We start from the raw sequence: 16,939 nt of genomic DNA, 5'->3' as shown, positions 1-16,939 counted from the left end.
AGCAATTGGTCTCTTTTCTTCAAAAGGTGAGGTATTTGAGTAGGTTCATTCACTTGCTCTCCCAAGTGGTTCTCCCTTTACAACAAGTTACCCATCAAGAGATCTTCACTTGGAGTGAAGAAAATGAACAACAATTCAATGAGGTAAAACAAATTCTAGCTTCACTTCCCACCATAGCACCTCCAAAGTGGGACGAGCCATTTTATGTAAACCCTAGTGTTGGCAATGACACACTTGGGGCTGTATTGATGCAAAAGGATCCTCAAACTTCTTTCATGCGTCCTATCTACTTCTCTAGTCAAATGATGACCCCATCAGAAAAGGGATACACGGCAGTGGAGCACATGGTGCTTGCATTAATGTTTGCTACCACCAAATTTCGCTTTTATTTATTGTCTAGACCATTCATAATCTTAACAATGGAAGAAGTATTTCCTTATGTAATGCAGCACATGGATGTTTCTTCTAGGATTTCCAAATGGCTCACAAGGCTACAAGAGTTTGACTACACAATGCAAGTGGAGAACTCCACAAGGGCAGTCTAGGAGGTATTCTCACTCATCGCCACTATGAAAAGAAGCTAAAGATAAAGCCAAATGATCAAGATATTACACCCGTGCTGGAAGTCCCTAAGGTAGAGGAGGCTCACTCTCTTTTCTTTGATGGAGCCTACAAGAGGAAAGTGGACAAAGCTGCAGCAGGCATTGTCATCTTCAACGAGCAAGGGGACAAGGTTTTCTCCATTGGGAATCTCTTGGATTCTCACTCTAACAATGAGGCAGAATATGCAGCTTTAACTCTTGGGTTAGAGTGGTGTGTGACACAGGGCATTCAACGGTTAAATGTATTTGGTGATGCCATGCTTTTAATAAAACAAATACAAGGAACTTGGGCTTGTAAAAATCATATCTTGCTAGGCCATTTGCGCAAAGTCAAGGAACTTTTAGGGAAATTTCAAGTTGTACAATTACATCATGTCCCTCGAGCAGAAAATCAACAAGCAGATGCTCTAGCTAGAGAGAAGTTGCAAGATGTTTCAGTGGTGGGTGCTATCAAGTTGAAGCTGCCTCTCTTCCAAGGTAGCGATGCTATGCCTGACATCATGAGTTTCTTGGACACAGGAGAGTGTCCTAAGGATCTTACTAAGGGCCAAAAGCAGTGGCTTGTGTGCAAGGCAACAAAATACCGCCTTATCAATGACGACCTCTACTGTAAGGGTAAGGATCAAATTCTTAGGCGTGTACCTCTCTCTAGAGAGATCACTGAAATCATTTCAAGTTGCCATGATGGTGTTTGCAGAGGACACTTTGCCCTTGACATCACTAGTAGAAAGATTCTACAAGCCGGGTTTGTATGGCCTAGTCTACATAGGGATGTGCATCATTGGTGTAAAACATGCAAGGAATGTCAAAAGGCAGGGGATAGGAGGCTCACATATGAGCCACAAACTCCTATAATCTCATATGGACCATTTGAGAAATGGGGAATTGATGCTATTGGGCCTTTGCCAAGGAGACAATCAGGTAAATTTTATATCATCATGGGTGTGGACTACATGACCAGGTGGACTGAAGCAGTTGCCACCACCCGGATTACAGCTAAGGAAGTGGCTAAGTTCGTATTTGAAAACATTTGTTGCCGTTTTGGCACTCCTCTTGAAATAATTTCTGACAGGGGACCAGGTTTTAGAGGAGACCTTGTAGGAGAGCTAATGGAGAAGTTAGGTATCTCACGACGACACTCAACTCCCTACTACCCACAATGCAATGGTTTGGTGGAAAAGGTAAATGGTATGATCTGTAAGATCATCACTAAGCATGTAAACAATCACAAAAGTGATTGAGACAAGCATCTTATGGCTGCACTTTGGGCTTATCGCACTTCATTTCGCACATCCCTTGGGTTCACACCATATCACTTGGTGTTTGGTAAGGAAGCCATTTTACCCATTGAAGTACAATTGGCTAGTCTCAGGGTGCTAGCTGGGCAGGTGGAACGTCCTAATGCTCATCTCCACAACCACATTCTTGATCTAGAGAGGCTTCAACTAGACAGAGAAGATGCTATCAACTATTATGCAGCACAGGCAGAGCAACGTCGACTTACCTTCAACAAGGGACTTAGGGCAAAAGGTCTCAAGAAAGTTATGTTGGTCCTACGGTATGATAACAGGTTTGACACTAGGAAGGATAAAAAGTTTTCACCCAAATGGGAAGGGCCATTTGTCATTAGAAAGCGCTACGCCAATGGCAGTTACCGATTGATGGATGCAGATGGTAGGCTCCACAAAACACGTGTCAATGGATGGAGGTTGAAGCAGTACTTTTTGAGATTTGATCAAACACCTATGATGGAAATCCCCGAGGAGGGAGACTCCTCCACCTCAATTGAAGAAGAATCAGGTACAACGCTAGAGGCATGAATACCTCTAGCCTTAGGGGGAGGGCTAATGAGGAAAGCTTTTCCATGCATGGGAACCCCCCCATATATTTTTGCCCTTTTATCAAAATATTTCCCATTATATAAGTTACTTTTGATTTTTTCTTCCTTTTTCACAAACGTTTTAGCCTTTATTAAATAAATAATACTTATGCTAATCAATCACGATGTAGCATAATAAGTAAGCTTTCTTTGTTAATCTCTCTTTTGACCTTAAATAATATATATATATATATTCTAGTATTTTCTAATATATTTTTTTCATGTATATATATTAGTCCACTCTACCAAATATTTTATTCACTAGTTTTCATTTTCAAACCTCAACCCTACTTTCAAATTTCAATAATACCTCCATCTAGATGATTGCCAATCTTTTCAACACTCTAGGTCATGTTTTCATACACATGAAGGAGCTTACACTTGAAGGCAAGAGAGAAGTCCACTCAAAGGGGACCACCAAAAGACTTTTGCAGCCACAAATAATACATTATTTGGCTGAATTTTTTAAGTAAAGAAGAACCCCCAATCTGAAGGAGCGTTCAACATGAAAGATGTAGCTCGTGATCTCAACTTTTAGCTCAAATTTTTTCAGAATTTTTGGAGTTATGAACACGGAGATATGATTTTTGTAGTGGACCCCAGTTTTCTCATGTAATGGTGACACAGGCCATCCCACTTTTCTTCCTTCTAGAATGGCTATGGTTCTACAAGTCTTCAAGCCTGATTACAAGAGACAAGGCTCTTTTAATGAGGTCTTGGATAGTCTAGAGTAATTCTATCACCATTTTTGGAGGATCCATCCTCATCAACAAATATCCACCTTCGATAACCTCTCTTATAATTTTCTTACCTCTCTCTTCTCTCCCTAATAAGCTTATGTCTATCCAAAGCTAGACTATTGTAAATATTTCCTATCCTCTACATCCTACCCACATTCTCTCTTTTTCTCTCTCTATTGACTCTAGTATTTTAAATAATGAGGAGACAAGATGGGAGCCACAGTCACATACACCCCATTTTCCTAGTCACCAAAGTGGGACACTCACCTCAAATAGAAATATTGCTAAATCCTTCCCTCCTTCCCTATATAAGGAGGCCATGAGAGCTCACTTGGGGGAGACACACACACACACCTATCCATACACACTCTTGTGCTACATGCTTGTAGCATGAACCCTAATCACATAATCACAACACCATCATCATCACCATCACCATGCACAAAAGATGAGCACCACACCTCCACACCACTTGTAATTAAGGTTTGAAGGCACAATTTCAAGAAGAAGAAGGGTGGACACACTCATGATATTCCTCGCCATCAACTCCCATCTCTCCATTATGTCTCCTACGATCTTGTTCCCTTCTCATTTTCCTGCCATACGCTACCTATTGCATTCATCTTTTGCAAGCAATCAACACACTCCATCTTGGTGCCATACTTTGTGTCGCTTTGGATACATCTCATTGTGAGTATGGTATATGCTTGTTCCTTGCCATTTTTTTTTCTGCTTATGTTAAGGTGTGCGGATTCGCCACCACACACACACACTCTCTCTCCCTCTCATATTCCTATCATCTTGCTACTTCTATCTTAAGGTGTGCGGATTCGCCACCTTTTGTATGAGAAGTGAGCATACTTGCATGTATCCCTGACCTTGTTATCTTCCTTACTACATGCACGCGTAGCGAGCCCATTCTCACTCACTCACCACTCCTCTCACCTTATTCTCCGACCACCCCATTCCACATTTGGGCGTGGATCTTGAAATTGTTTTCCATGCATGCTTCATTGTGTATATGTCTGCGTCCTAGCCTCATATCTTGCTAGGTGGTGCCCCTATTGTGTATTCCCCATGATGAGGCCATTGTGCATAGTCTTGGTGTAGAGGCCACCGGGTCTATTTTTTTCACTTCCGCCTCTCAACTGCAATGTCAAAGCTTGCAATAGCACCGTCTACACTTTGTAAGGGAGTCCACACTCCAAGCTTGCACATCCAACGATCATAGTGAAATCGTATGTACAAGGAGGTGCGGGATTTCAAATAGCGCATTCCAATACCTGAAGCTCCAACCTTACAACGGTACCGGTCCCCGTTGTGCATGCCCTCCACAAAACCCCAGTCCTCTTCTAAAAGCCTTCCTAATTCCTCGTAATGCGCATCTTTACATACAAGCATTGTGGTCGTCTCCACAAATCCAAACTCTTTAAAAATGTGCACAAAACAATGAATAGGCAAACACCAGCTCAAGCCCACAGACCTAGAAGCTTTAGAGTATTTCAAAGAGTTTTGGACATCCATTATCATCTTTTGCTTGAAAGATGCTACCAACCACAAATCTGGGACCAGCCACTCCATACTTAATAAGGAAGTTACTTTGATGGGTTCAAGCGTTCCAAATGCTTGTGTAGAAGTAGGGACAATATAGGAGTGAGAATAGAAGAAAATCCTTCTTTGAACCAGTTTGGTTGGGCAAAGATGCGGGAACATTATTGCTCCAATATTCGCATGCATAGCATTGAATGTGCCGGAGAGACTATGTAGTGGCTACTCCTCCACCAACGTGGATGGAAATATGACTATAAATGCATGACAAATGTTAAGTATGAATCCATAATAACATTACACTGTGATTTCACACCTAGCTTTGTATTCTCAAAACATGTACTTACAATGTGTTGGAAATCGAGGTGGTTGTTGCAAGTGCATGGTTGACATTGAGAAAACATGTTGCACAATGGCTATGGTCCCCTTGTCTTTGCGGTTCTTGAAGCCAAGGAGCTTTCCTTTCCAATGAAGATCCAAGTTTACACGATTACGCACACGATGAGGGCTAACAGCAGATGGTTGCATGTATACCCAAGCACCTTTGGTGAACTCTTGTGGCACCCACTCATCATCTACACCTCTAGTGTTGTGGCATGCAAGTGCTGTGACCTCATCCTTTGGTCGCCTTTGCGAAGTAGAGTTGGCCATGGTTGAGCAAAGCAAACTAGGAGGAGGAGAAGAACCTTGCTTGTTGCTACAATGTAGGTGTGATAAAGTGATATGAGAAAATGGTCAACCCTTGTGGCAATGGGAGGAGAAGGTGGACAACCCTTGCTTGGTGTGGCACTGGGAGGAGAAGGTGGATAAGCCTTGCTTGGTGTGGCAATGGAAGGTGGTAGGGGAGGAGAGAGGAGCTTCCTTGCTGCAGCAATGGAGATGGTGTAAAGAGAGAGAGTGTTGGAGTAGAGGATGAGTGTGATGGTTGCAACCAAGGAGGGGTTGGAAAAGGGGTTCTAGAGAGAGAAAATCCCTTTTTGCCTAATAACTAATTTTGGGGGAGCTCTGGATAGCAAAAAAAGATTTTTTAAAAGTTTTTTAAAAATTTTGAATTTTAGGGTTTTTGGATGCACGTTTTGACTTTTTGAGATCAAAAAATGCTTTTTTGACCATAAAATAGTTTTAGGGGGGTTTTCAGAAGATGAAATTTGAGTTTTGAAATTTTTAAAAAATTTCAAATTTTTGGGATTTTTTCAAAACCGGATAAAAAAGGAGGGAAGTTGGAGGTTCCATATGCCCCCCCCCCCCCCCCCCCCACCCCACCTTTTCACTAGGTAAGAGCCCATTTAAAAAGTGTAAGACTACTTTGTCCCCCTACATTTTTGAGGGCATAGAGTGTGTCCACCACCCTCTTCTCATTGGCTGGCCTCTAATTAACCTTAATCCCAAAGGGCCCCTAGAGGGTTCATATTTTTCCTACTGTCGTTTATTAGCTTAAAACTGGTTCTTTTTACTACATTTGGTTGGCCAGCTCTACTGGCTCTGGCTCTGACTCTGGGTCTGCCTAACACTTCTAGATGGTGGGGTTACTGGTTTGCTTTACCTACTCCTTGACTGCTGATTACTGGTTGGCCTTTTTTGGGTCTTGAATATCTAGCTTATAGCCGAATCTTTTTACAGCTAGCTCATCTTTTTGATGGCACTTTACTACCTAGTTTTGGTACACTCAGTAGTCGAAGTTTTTGGAATATCTGAAAAAATATCTTTTTTAAATCTAGGCAGATTTGCTCACTTTGTTTAGCTGAAATAAAATATTGAATTCTGGCCTCAGCACTAAATAGGTTGGAATTCTTCAAAATGGACAAATGTACTTCAGGCCTGCTCACTGAGCTCGGAAGAAAAACTATCTAATAACTTTGGTTGTTTTTTCATGCAATGTTTAGCTAAGAGAAAACTTTGAATGATATGGTGCAGACGACTTCCTTTCACAAGTAAACAATTGTTTTAAAGAAGAACTGTTATAAAAAGAAATTTTGGTAGATTTACTTTGAAATGTAGAAAAAACCTGAGATATTATCTACTCTAAATATACAGGACAGTAGCTAGTCTAAATTATTTTAAGTGGACATGGATAACAACTGATAGGTTCTTTGAAGCCTGCCATACGTAGCCAACTCTAACATATCTGTTGTCTTGACTATATGGATGCAGGTGAGAATTCTATCTTGGCTTAAAGAGGTTTAGCTTGCTGCAGTCCGACTTTGGAAACATCTAATGATGCAATTGGGATAGTTTTTGATACCTTTGTACAAATTCATTCTTATTATGTTGTACAGTTAGGATTCAAAGACTGAATGGTTTCTGTACTTATCTTTGCCTTGACATCTTTAGCCAGTCGTCTTTTTGAACATCGTGTTCATTGGTGTGTTATTTATTTAAATTAAGCAACTACACACACACACACACACACACGCACACACAACTTATAGACTATACAATCACTCCACTTACCCTTTTCCAAATAGAGCTAAGCCTTTCACTCCTTCCTTCTGAAGGAAATCTATGACAACACACTCAAAGATTGATCCACATAGGATGGCTTAGAAAAGACATGTATACAAGGGTTGGTTGTATCGACTTTTAGCCAACTATTGACATCAAGTTATGAACAACTCCTGCCAGTTGGAAGTGGAGGTAAATACACATGGCACACTTGGGTTTGGTTGATGTTTATGAGCAAAGGCATAATCTAGTATGATCAACTTTAGTCTTATACACCTTGTCTGGCTTTGTTTCCCTCTTATATTCTCACTATATATGCATGCATGTTGGTGGATATTAGTGCTTCCCTCTTCACCCTCAATAAACAGATACTTTGATTTTTGGCAAATGCATTTTCTATAGCTTATGAGCTACGCCCTTTTCCTGTAACAAATTGTAATGCAGATAAGCGGTAGGCCATCCTCATGCAAGGGCCATCGCTCATGCGCTATCCCTTACCTCGTTGATCACATCGATGCAGAATAAAATCACACAAGCTGCTCTCGCAGATACCTCAACCTCTCTTTTGCTCGCATCCTGGCTTTCCATAACCTATGAATGTCTCATGAGAATAGGGATTGGAGTATCCCTCCACCCATATGCCTCCTCTAGTACTCGAAGCATCTTCTACACTCTGCTGTCGAGCATGAAAACACTACATGGAAACAACCTTCTCACTTCTGCTGATTCTCAACAAATCATCTTGGCAAGCAAAGTTGCATCCCTTGTGGTATGTGGAGTATCTTTGGGCTCCTGCTGCATACGTTCTGACACACAACACCTACTTCATCAATTATGAAAAACACGGCATCTAGGTAGGTACATCTGCACCTACTCAGTCTGGTGAAAAGCCTTATATTCAGTTGGTTTTTTTAAAAAATACAATTTTGCAAATATTCTTAATCTGCTGAATAGAATCCAAGATAATTCTTAATGATGAGAATGTTACTTTGGGAATAGGACAATTATTTTGGGGGAATTTTATGTGGTGATATGCTATACAACTTATTGATCAAAGAGGATATAGTGCTTTCTTTGGCTACGTTAAGGCGCGCGCGCACACACACACACACACACTTGATATTTTGTCTGCCTTGGTCCCAATCCACCCCTTGCACCCTCGTGCCCTCCTCTCAATTATACACACTCGTATCCTACTGCAACTGTTTCATACCGTGATAAGGGCAGAATCTGCACATTTAAAGCATTTAACTAAGGATGGAGCTTGACCCAAATCTCCAAGAGCTACAAATATTTTCAATTTGTCATCTCGAGTCTTAACCAACATACCACTTTAGGCTGTTTTGGTGCTTGAAAAACATGCATATACTGACACGTTTGATCTTTAATTTGGTTGATGTTTTATGCAAGATAAGTGCTTGTCATAAGAATGCAAAATAATATCATAATTTGGACATAGTGCTTGTTTTAGGATATGGAAAGTTGGTAATGGCATGGTATCATTGGCATATAGATACCAAACTATGCCACTATGATAACTTGATTGGGGTTTATTGATCGTGGGAACGTTAATTTTCGACAAAAATCTAGTTCTTGAAGCTAGGAAAATGGGGATTGATTCTCTACCATCCATCCATAATATACTTTGGACTTTCCCATATTGATGGGATTTGCTGATACTCTGCTTTGACTGTTGATGCATATTCCTAACTTTTATATTGTGCTCCCTCTAAGTGGTACTCTCTCTAAGATGGTAATGGCATCTTGGTATTATAGTTGAAATTTTCTTAGTTTTTAAAGCTGAACACTCATCTCTTTCTTTGACATAGAAGTTTACATTCTTGCAGATCAATATTTTTTGGGTTTTGAGCTGAAAATAGCACTTTCTTTTGGGAATTGAAACTTAAAAAGCTTTCTGAGGAGGAAATTTTGTTATAGTGATATATCTGTATATGCAGGAACTCAGTCTTGATGAAGGTAAGTATATAGTGGTAAATTCACATCTATAAAGTACTTTTTGAGGGTATCCTTTCTTGACGGATAAAGGATTTTTTTTGGAATTTATTTGCAAATTGTCCAATGATGGTAAAAAGAGCCTTAATCCTCATGTGGGGGTCTCAGATGAGATGGCATTAGACTGGAAATTTTGAGAATTGATCCAATTTATAAAGGAGGTGCTGTCCGATTTTTTTCTGGAAATTAAATGATGAAAATAGTATAATAAATGAATGGCTCAGTCTCTAGACATAATATTTGATTTGTGTTATGTTGTTAGTGTTTGCTGTAATTTTTCACACCAATAAAAAGGGGAGGGAGTCGTTGACACCTGTCTTCCCAAGGAATGCCAGTTTTGACAGGCTTGTGTTTCTTAGATGGTGGCAGGTAAGAGATTCTTTCCTTGGGATTACAACGACAACTTTGGCAATAACAGAAGATCATCTATTGTTCGGTTATTTTTTAGAGATTGAAAACCCTTGTGAGGGTTACCTTTTCAGCTATGGTTTTCAAAGTTCCTTGGGTTGAAGATAGCGGACTATTATATCTTCTGGCTCTTGATTTCAGTACTTATGTATAAAGACCGTTCTGTACTATGAATGGGAATTATACCACCTTTTCATTGACATAGTTTCTATTCTTTGGCGTATATTGTATATTGTTATTGGAACACACACACACACAAACACACACACACACACACACACACACACAGAAGCTACTTCCTCTTGCTTGACAAAAGCCATCCGTAGGTTTCCAGAATGTGTTTTGCATGCAACACTCCATTATTTTCTGAAATAGGTGCTCATTCCTAGAAACCTATCTATACTATACATAACCTATACTATTATAAGAGGGGGAGGGCACACCCCCCCCCCCCCCCCCCCCCCCCCCCCCACCCCCCACGTGACAGCAACACCTTCATCCGGTAGTGTGCTTTGTGGCCAGCAACTGAGTGCACTCAAAGAGAGAGAGAGAGAGAGAGAGAGAGAGAGAGAGAGAGAGAGAGAGAGAGAGAGAGAGAGAGAGAGAGAGAGGAAAAAGAGAGAGGGAGAGGTGGTGGTCAAAGGCCGCCGGCCACACTAGTGGAGCTTAAAGATTTTACGGAAGGAGAGGGCATCCACGTGTCACACATAGATTGATTTGAAGTTTTATTTGAAATGCAAAAGTAAAAGCTAAGTAGTAAGATTGTAAAAAATGAAAAGATTTTGAGTTCTTGAGTTCTGGCAGGGTAAAGCCAAAAAGCTTTGTACTCTATCAATATTTATATCATATATATTTATATTATATCTATATTACTATCTGTTTTTTTGCCAAACTCACAATAGAGAGTGTAGATATATTTTACAAAAACAAAAAACTTACAATGATAGCCATGCTCCAGAGACAAGGCATGGCATCTATCAACACCATCCCAACGGCACATCAGCTGACAACGGGAGCCACCCTGCGGACTGAAAGTAGCTTAGGAATCTAAAGCTGTCTTGGGGGTTGCCACCAAGGAGATATCTCTTCCACTACACTCCACTTGACCGCCAAGCCAAGGCATAGGGAAACAAACATAGACAGAAAGGGTATGAATCATCTTTTCTTCTTCTTCTATTTCAGCAAGCTCATAGTACTAGTGCAAGTCTTCTTACCCTTAGTTTTGACAATGTGACTGATTAGGTCTATTTTGACATCCTAAACATCACTTGCAACAGGATCAGGCTTGTTAGTTTCATTAAGCATTAGTGTCGCATTGTCCTGGTTAGTAGAAGGCTCCGGTCTATCTTGCATCTCCTCCATCGAGCTCTTAGTCTCTTTACTAGACTCACTTGAAGGATCATCCGGTGCCACTGGTTCCTCCTGTACTTCCATTGATGAGAAATACATTTCTTTAGCCACCTCCCCACCTGCCCCACCCTATTCACTGGACTTTGCCTCCATCCCACGCACTCCGCTGAAGGCTTGTCCTCTCTAGCTACCCGCCTCCAAGTCCTCCTGCACTGTGGACTAGGGCTGGTTGCCGGCCTCACCACCTTCCTATGATGTTACCCACGCTCATGACCTTGTCGTTTCTTGAGAAAACCTTTGTTGAACTCTTTCCTAATGCCCTCTTATTTTCAAATTCTCAAAACATGGGGCAAATTGACTCTTGCCGCTGAGGCATGCTTTTCCATGCATGGGAACCCCCCCATATTTTTTTCTCTTTTACCAAAAATATTTCCTATTATATAAGTTACTTTTGATTTTTTCTTTCCTTTTTCACTAACGTTTTAGCCTTTATTAAATAAATAATACTTATGCTAATCAATCACGATGTAGCATAATAAGTAAGCTTTCTTTGTTGATCTCTCTTTTGACCTTAAATAATAAATATATATATATATTCTAGTATTTTCTAATATATTTTTTTCATGTATGTATATTATTCCACTCTACCAAATATTTTATTCACTAGTTTTCATTTTCAAACCTCAACCCCACTTTCAAATTTCAATAATACCTCCATCTAGATGATTGCCAATCTTTTCAACACTCTAGGTCATGTTTTCATACACATGAAGGAGCTTACACTTGAAGGCAAGAGAGAAGTCCACTCAAAGGGGACCACCAAAAGACTTTTGCAGCCACAAATAATACATTATTTGGCTGAATTTTTTAAGTAAAGAAGAACCCCCAATCTGAAGGAGCGTTCAACATGAAAGATGTAGCTCGTGATCTCAACTTTTAGCTCAATTTTTTTCAGAATTTTTGGAGTTATGAACACGGAGATATGATTTTTGTAGTGGACCCCAGTTTTCTCGTTTAATGGTGACACAGGCCATCTCACTTTTCTTCCTTCTAGAATGGCTATGGTTCTACAAGTCTTCAAGCATGATTACAAGAGACAAGGCTCTTTTAATGAGGTCTTGGATAGTCTAGAGTAATTCTATCACCATTTTTGGAGGATCCATCCTCATTAACAAATATCCACCTTCGACAACCTCTCTTATAATTTTCTTACCTCTCTCTTCTCTCCCTAATAAGCTTATGTCTATCCAAAGCTAGACTATTGTAAATATTTCCTATCCTCTACATCCTACCCACATTCTCTCTTTTTCTCTCTCTATTGACTCTGGTATTTTAAATAATGAGGAGACAAGATGGGAGCCACAGTCACATGCACCCCATTTTCCTAGTCACCAAAGTGGGACACTCACCTCAAATAGAAATATTGCTAAATCCTTCCCTCCTTCCCTATATAAGGAGGCCATGAGAGCTCAATTGGGGGAGACACACACACACACACACACACACACACACACCTATCCATACACACTCTTGTGCTACATGCTTGTAGCATGAACCCTAATCACATAATCACAACACCATCATCATCACCATCACCATGCACAAAAGATGAGCACCACACCTCCACACCACTTGTAATTAAGGTTTGAAGGCACAATTTCAAGAAGAAGAAGGGTGGACACACTCATGATATTCCTCGCCATCAACTCCCATCTCTCCATTATGTCTCCTACGATCTTGTTCCCTTCTCATTTTCCTGCCATACGCTACCTATTGCATTCATCTTTTGCAAGCAATCAACACATTCCATCTTGGTGCCATACTTTGTGTCGCTTTGGATACATCTCATTGTGAGTATGGTATATGCTTGTTCCTTGCCTTTTTTTTTTTTTGCCTATGTAAAGGTGTGCGGATTCGCCACCATACACACACACTCTCTCTCTCCCTCTCATATTCCTATCATCTTGCTACTTCCATCTTGAGGTGTGCGGATTCGCCACCTCTTGTATGATAAGTGAGCATACTCGCAAGTTTCCCCTACCTCATTATCTTCCTTACTAACATGCACAAGTAGAAAGCCCATTCTCACTCATTCACCACTCCTCTCACCTTATTCTCCGACCACCCCATTTCACATTTGGGCGTGGATCTTGAAATTGTTTTCCATGGCATGCTTCATTGTGCATATGTATGCGTCCTAGCCGCATATCTTGCTAGGTGGTGCCCCTATTGTGTATCCCCCATGATGAGGCCATTGTGCATAGTCTTGGTGTAGAGGCCACCGGGTCTATTTTTTCACTTCCGCCTCTCACCGCCTTAGGGCGATTCCTTGCAAAAAGTGACCAATCCTACGGCATTTTTAGCAAGCATTGGGGAAGGAGGCAAATGCCATCTCTTCCCGAAAGGCGCCAAACTCTCCCATATTGAGGTCAACATATTTGGGAACGGGTTGGCTCATGTTCCATAAGACACACACCTTGAAATCCAATCTAGATCTCATCTTCTATAGTCTCAAGACAAACAGGGCTCGGCCCAACTCAGTAGTGATGGTTAGAACATGATCATGAGAAGCCATAGAGGCAGGCTCCTTAGCGTAACCTACACAGGGCAAAAAGTCATCATCTTCTTATCGGGGTAAAATTATGGCGTCCATGGCATGATATACGCGAAGCAGGATGCCCTCCAAACCCCTCCTCTCATCACGAGTTCCTAAACTACTTGCTTAGATGTGCATGCCACCACATAGAAACCTTTACCCACAAATGTGAAGGAGAATATCTTGCTACGATTTCCAAGTGCTGCAGCCACCCACTCCCATAACCCTTGCGTGATCATCTATCTACCCATGAAGTACATGACAACAAATCTGGCACAGAGGCCTCCAAGCTCTGTAGGGCTAGCTTCATATTATTGAAATTAAGATTCATAGCATAGCCATCTTGCTCTTTACTTTGTCTGAGCATAACCACCTTGAGAAGCATCTCCTCGGACAAAGTCTGCCCTCCAAAAGAGGAGGGCTTCAAGACTTTTCCGTGGCCATTAGTTTCACATCTATAATCACAGGCACGTTTACGGCCCTCTGAGTTGAAGACAAAGTTCAAATGCTGCATTGAGGACCTTTCCTGCTGTTCACTCCCCCCCGTCAAACTGAAACTGTAAAGTTCTAAACTACACCTACATTTGTTACTTCTTTATTTTGCTTAAAAAGTCCTCAAATAGAGAGCTTGTCACATGTTGCCACATTGAGGCTGGAGGAGAAAAAGGGAATTTTGTGACTCTGTGGGAGAGAGAGAGAGAGAGAGAGAGAGAGAGAGAGAGATGGCATCTATATATTAAGTATCCCACCTCACATATCACGAACCAATGCACAAAACAAGATCTTGTTGGAGGTGCGGATAGCACACTCACATGCATTCCTATAAAATATGTATGTGTGTGTGTGTGTGTGTGTGTGTGTGTGTGTGTGTGTGTGTGTGTGTGTGTGTGTGTGTGTGTGTGTGTGTGTGTGTGTGTGTGTGTGTGTGTGTGTGTGTGTGTGTGTGTGTGTGTGAGAGAGAGAGAGAGAGAGAGAGAGAGAGAGAGAGAGAGAGATGGCATCTATATATTAAGCAGCCCACCTCACATATCACGAACCAATGCACAATACAAGCTCTTGTTGGAGGTGCAGATAGCACACTCACATGCATTCCTATAAAATGTGTGTGTGTGTGTGTGTGTGTGTGTGTGTGTGTGTGTGTGTGTGTGTGTGTGTGTGAGAGAGAGAGAGAGAGAGAGAGAGAGAGAGAGAGAACTTCCTGTATCAAATCTTTGAATATGAAAAGAGCAATCCCTAATGTCAATAGATAGCTAGAGGAGAGAAAAGAAGAAGACAAAGAAGAAGCGACAAAAGTAATAGATGTTCAGCAAGTTGCCCATTTCATCATCACCAACATTATAGATTACCCACAACTCCTTGGAGGGATCTCTCTCTCTCTCTCTCTCTCTCTCTCTCTCTCTCTCTCTCCCCACACACACACACACACCCCCGCATAGATGCCGTTCATGCCTTCTTTTCCAGCTAGCAAAGCAAGATTGACTCAGGCAAGGAAGGACAAGTAGTTGGTGCATGGGAGTTGGTCTTGACAGGGTTGCATTTTCAGGAGATCACTTCATTGACGAGGTGTGTACCATGGATAATGTGGTGCAAGTGTGTCTGAAGAGCCACCAATGGAGTTGCTTGCTGCTTTAGCAAGCATGAGGAACTAGTAGCCCAAGTTCTTCTATCTTTCAATGTAACATTTAATGGCCTAGTAACTTGTGTGTAGCGGAAAATATCATGAACATAGTCAGCATTTCATTAGAATAGATTCCTAATGAGAATAACATGAGTGCTTGGGTGGAGAGAGAAACAAAAAGTATAACACCTAGTTAGATAGCATGAACAATACTTCAAAAGAGAGAGAAATTAAGCTATTGACAATAGTTGAGGACTGGATTTACATGGAGACGGTCCCCCCTCCAAAAGGCTTTGTATTATGGTTTCTCCCATCAAGAGAGACATTTTACAATAATACAATTCTTTGTGTTCCTTCAATACTGGCAAGTGCAATGAAGATGAAAGCTTCAAGCACTAAGCAAAACGCTTATCAAACACAACCTCAATTCCCTCATGGTCTTAGACCCAAGACCTCACACACCTTCAAAGATGGTGAGAGCTAGCAAGGTATGAGAGTAGATTGAGAGGAAGAAGGAGTAGTCTTACGAGAAAGATGTACATCTCTTCACATAATCACTCATATTAGCATAGTTTATCTTAGTAATTAGCATGGTAGAGGAGATGAGCATGCATTGAATCTTGTCTCTTGGTTGGATTTACATCACAAAGCCAAGAGTTGTTGGTGTAGGCCTCCCTTCTCACAAGCTTGGAGTAGGTGATAAGCTTTCCATTAAAGCTTGAGAAGGAGAGAGAGATTCTTCTTACTCCACACATGGACTACTGTGAGTGTGTATGCAATAATGCCTTTCAAAAATCAGCCCCACTCTCTCTCTTGGTCGACCCCTCTTGCTATTTCCTTATGCTCACACCCTATTGAACCTCTCTAGGCTTAGCCAATGGAATTTCAAGAGCATAAGTGATAGCCTTCTGACACGTGTCACCCTTTTCCCTTTTGTGAGAGCTTTAGGTAATTAATTAATGCAACTAAACTCTCATTGGACCCCTTTGTCTCATGGCCAATAGGAATCAGGCAAGCCATTGGGCTGCTAAATGCTCATTGGACCCCTTGGGAGACTGTCCAATAGTCTTCTAGAGAGCTTAGTTCCTATTGGTTCTTTTATTAAGTGTTTTTAAATTATTAAACTAGATTTACTCTAGCCTAATTCTCATTGGTCCACCTCCATGACCATCCAATAGGATTTGAGTACACCTTGTGGGCATCTGGGCTAGGGAGTTGATATGTGTCCCTCTTTTCTCTTGTGTAAAGGAAGCTTGTGAGTGTGCGTGTGTGTGTGTGTGTGTGTGTGTGTTTCTCTCTCATTCGCTACTTCCAGGGCTCGCCCCCTTCTAAGTAGGACTCTTTGAAGGCTTTTTCGCACACACACTAAGCATCCAATTTTTCTAGTGATTGACCTTTGGACACAACCTTTGAATTTTGGAACCTTAGCATTTTGGAAGTCTTAATGGGCTAAACCTTAGGGTCTTATAAGCCCATTGTTGCACATTGCTCTTTTGTAGATTGCCCCCCCCTTTGGATCCCTATTTTCCCTCCTTTGGAGCCCTACTGTGGTGGCTAGTCTGCCAGCTTAACCAATATTCTAACTTTTTCTCCCTTGGCACTTCCCCATATTGAATGATTAGTTTAACATGAGAAATTCATTTAGGAGAATTAGATATTAGTTATTATGACATTTAATGCAATGCAAAGTTATGCTCTAACATTTTTCATACAGCAGGCATACGAGGAGTAGAAGGGGAAGAA

The sequence above is a fragment of the Adiantum capillus-veneris genome, chromosome 10 (genome assembly GCF_014529385.1).
Source record: "Adiantum capillus-veneris isolate H3 chromosome 10, ASM1452938v2, whole genome shotgun sequence".
In the NCBI taxonomy this organism is placed as follows: domain Eukaryota; kingdom Viridiplantae; phylum Streptophyta; class Polypodiopsida; order Polypodiales; family Pteridaceae; genus Adiantum; species Adiantum capillus-veneris.
Note: the sequence above shows the minus strand (reverse complement) of the source record.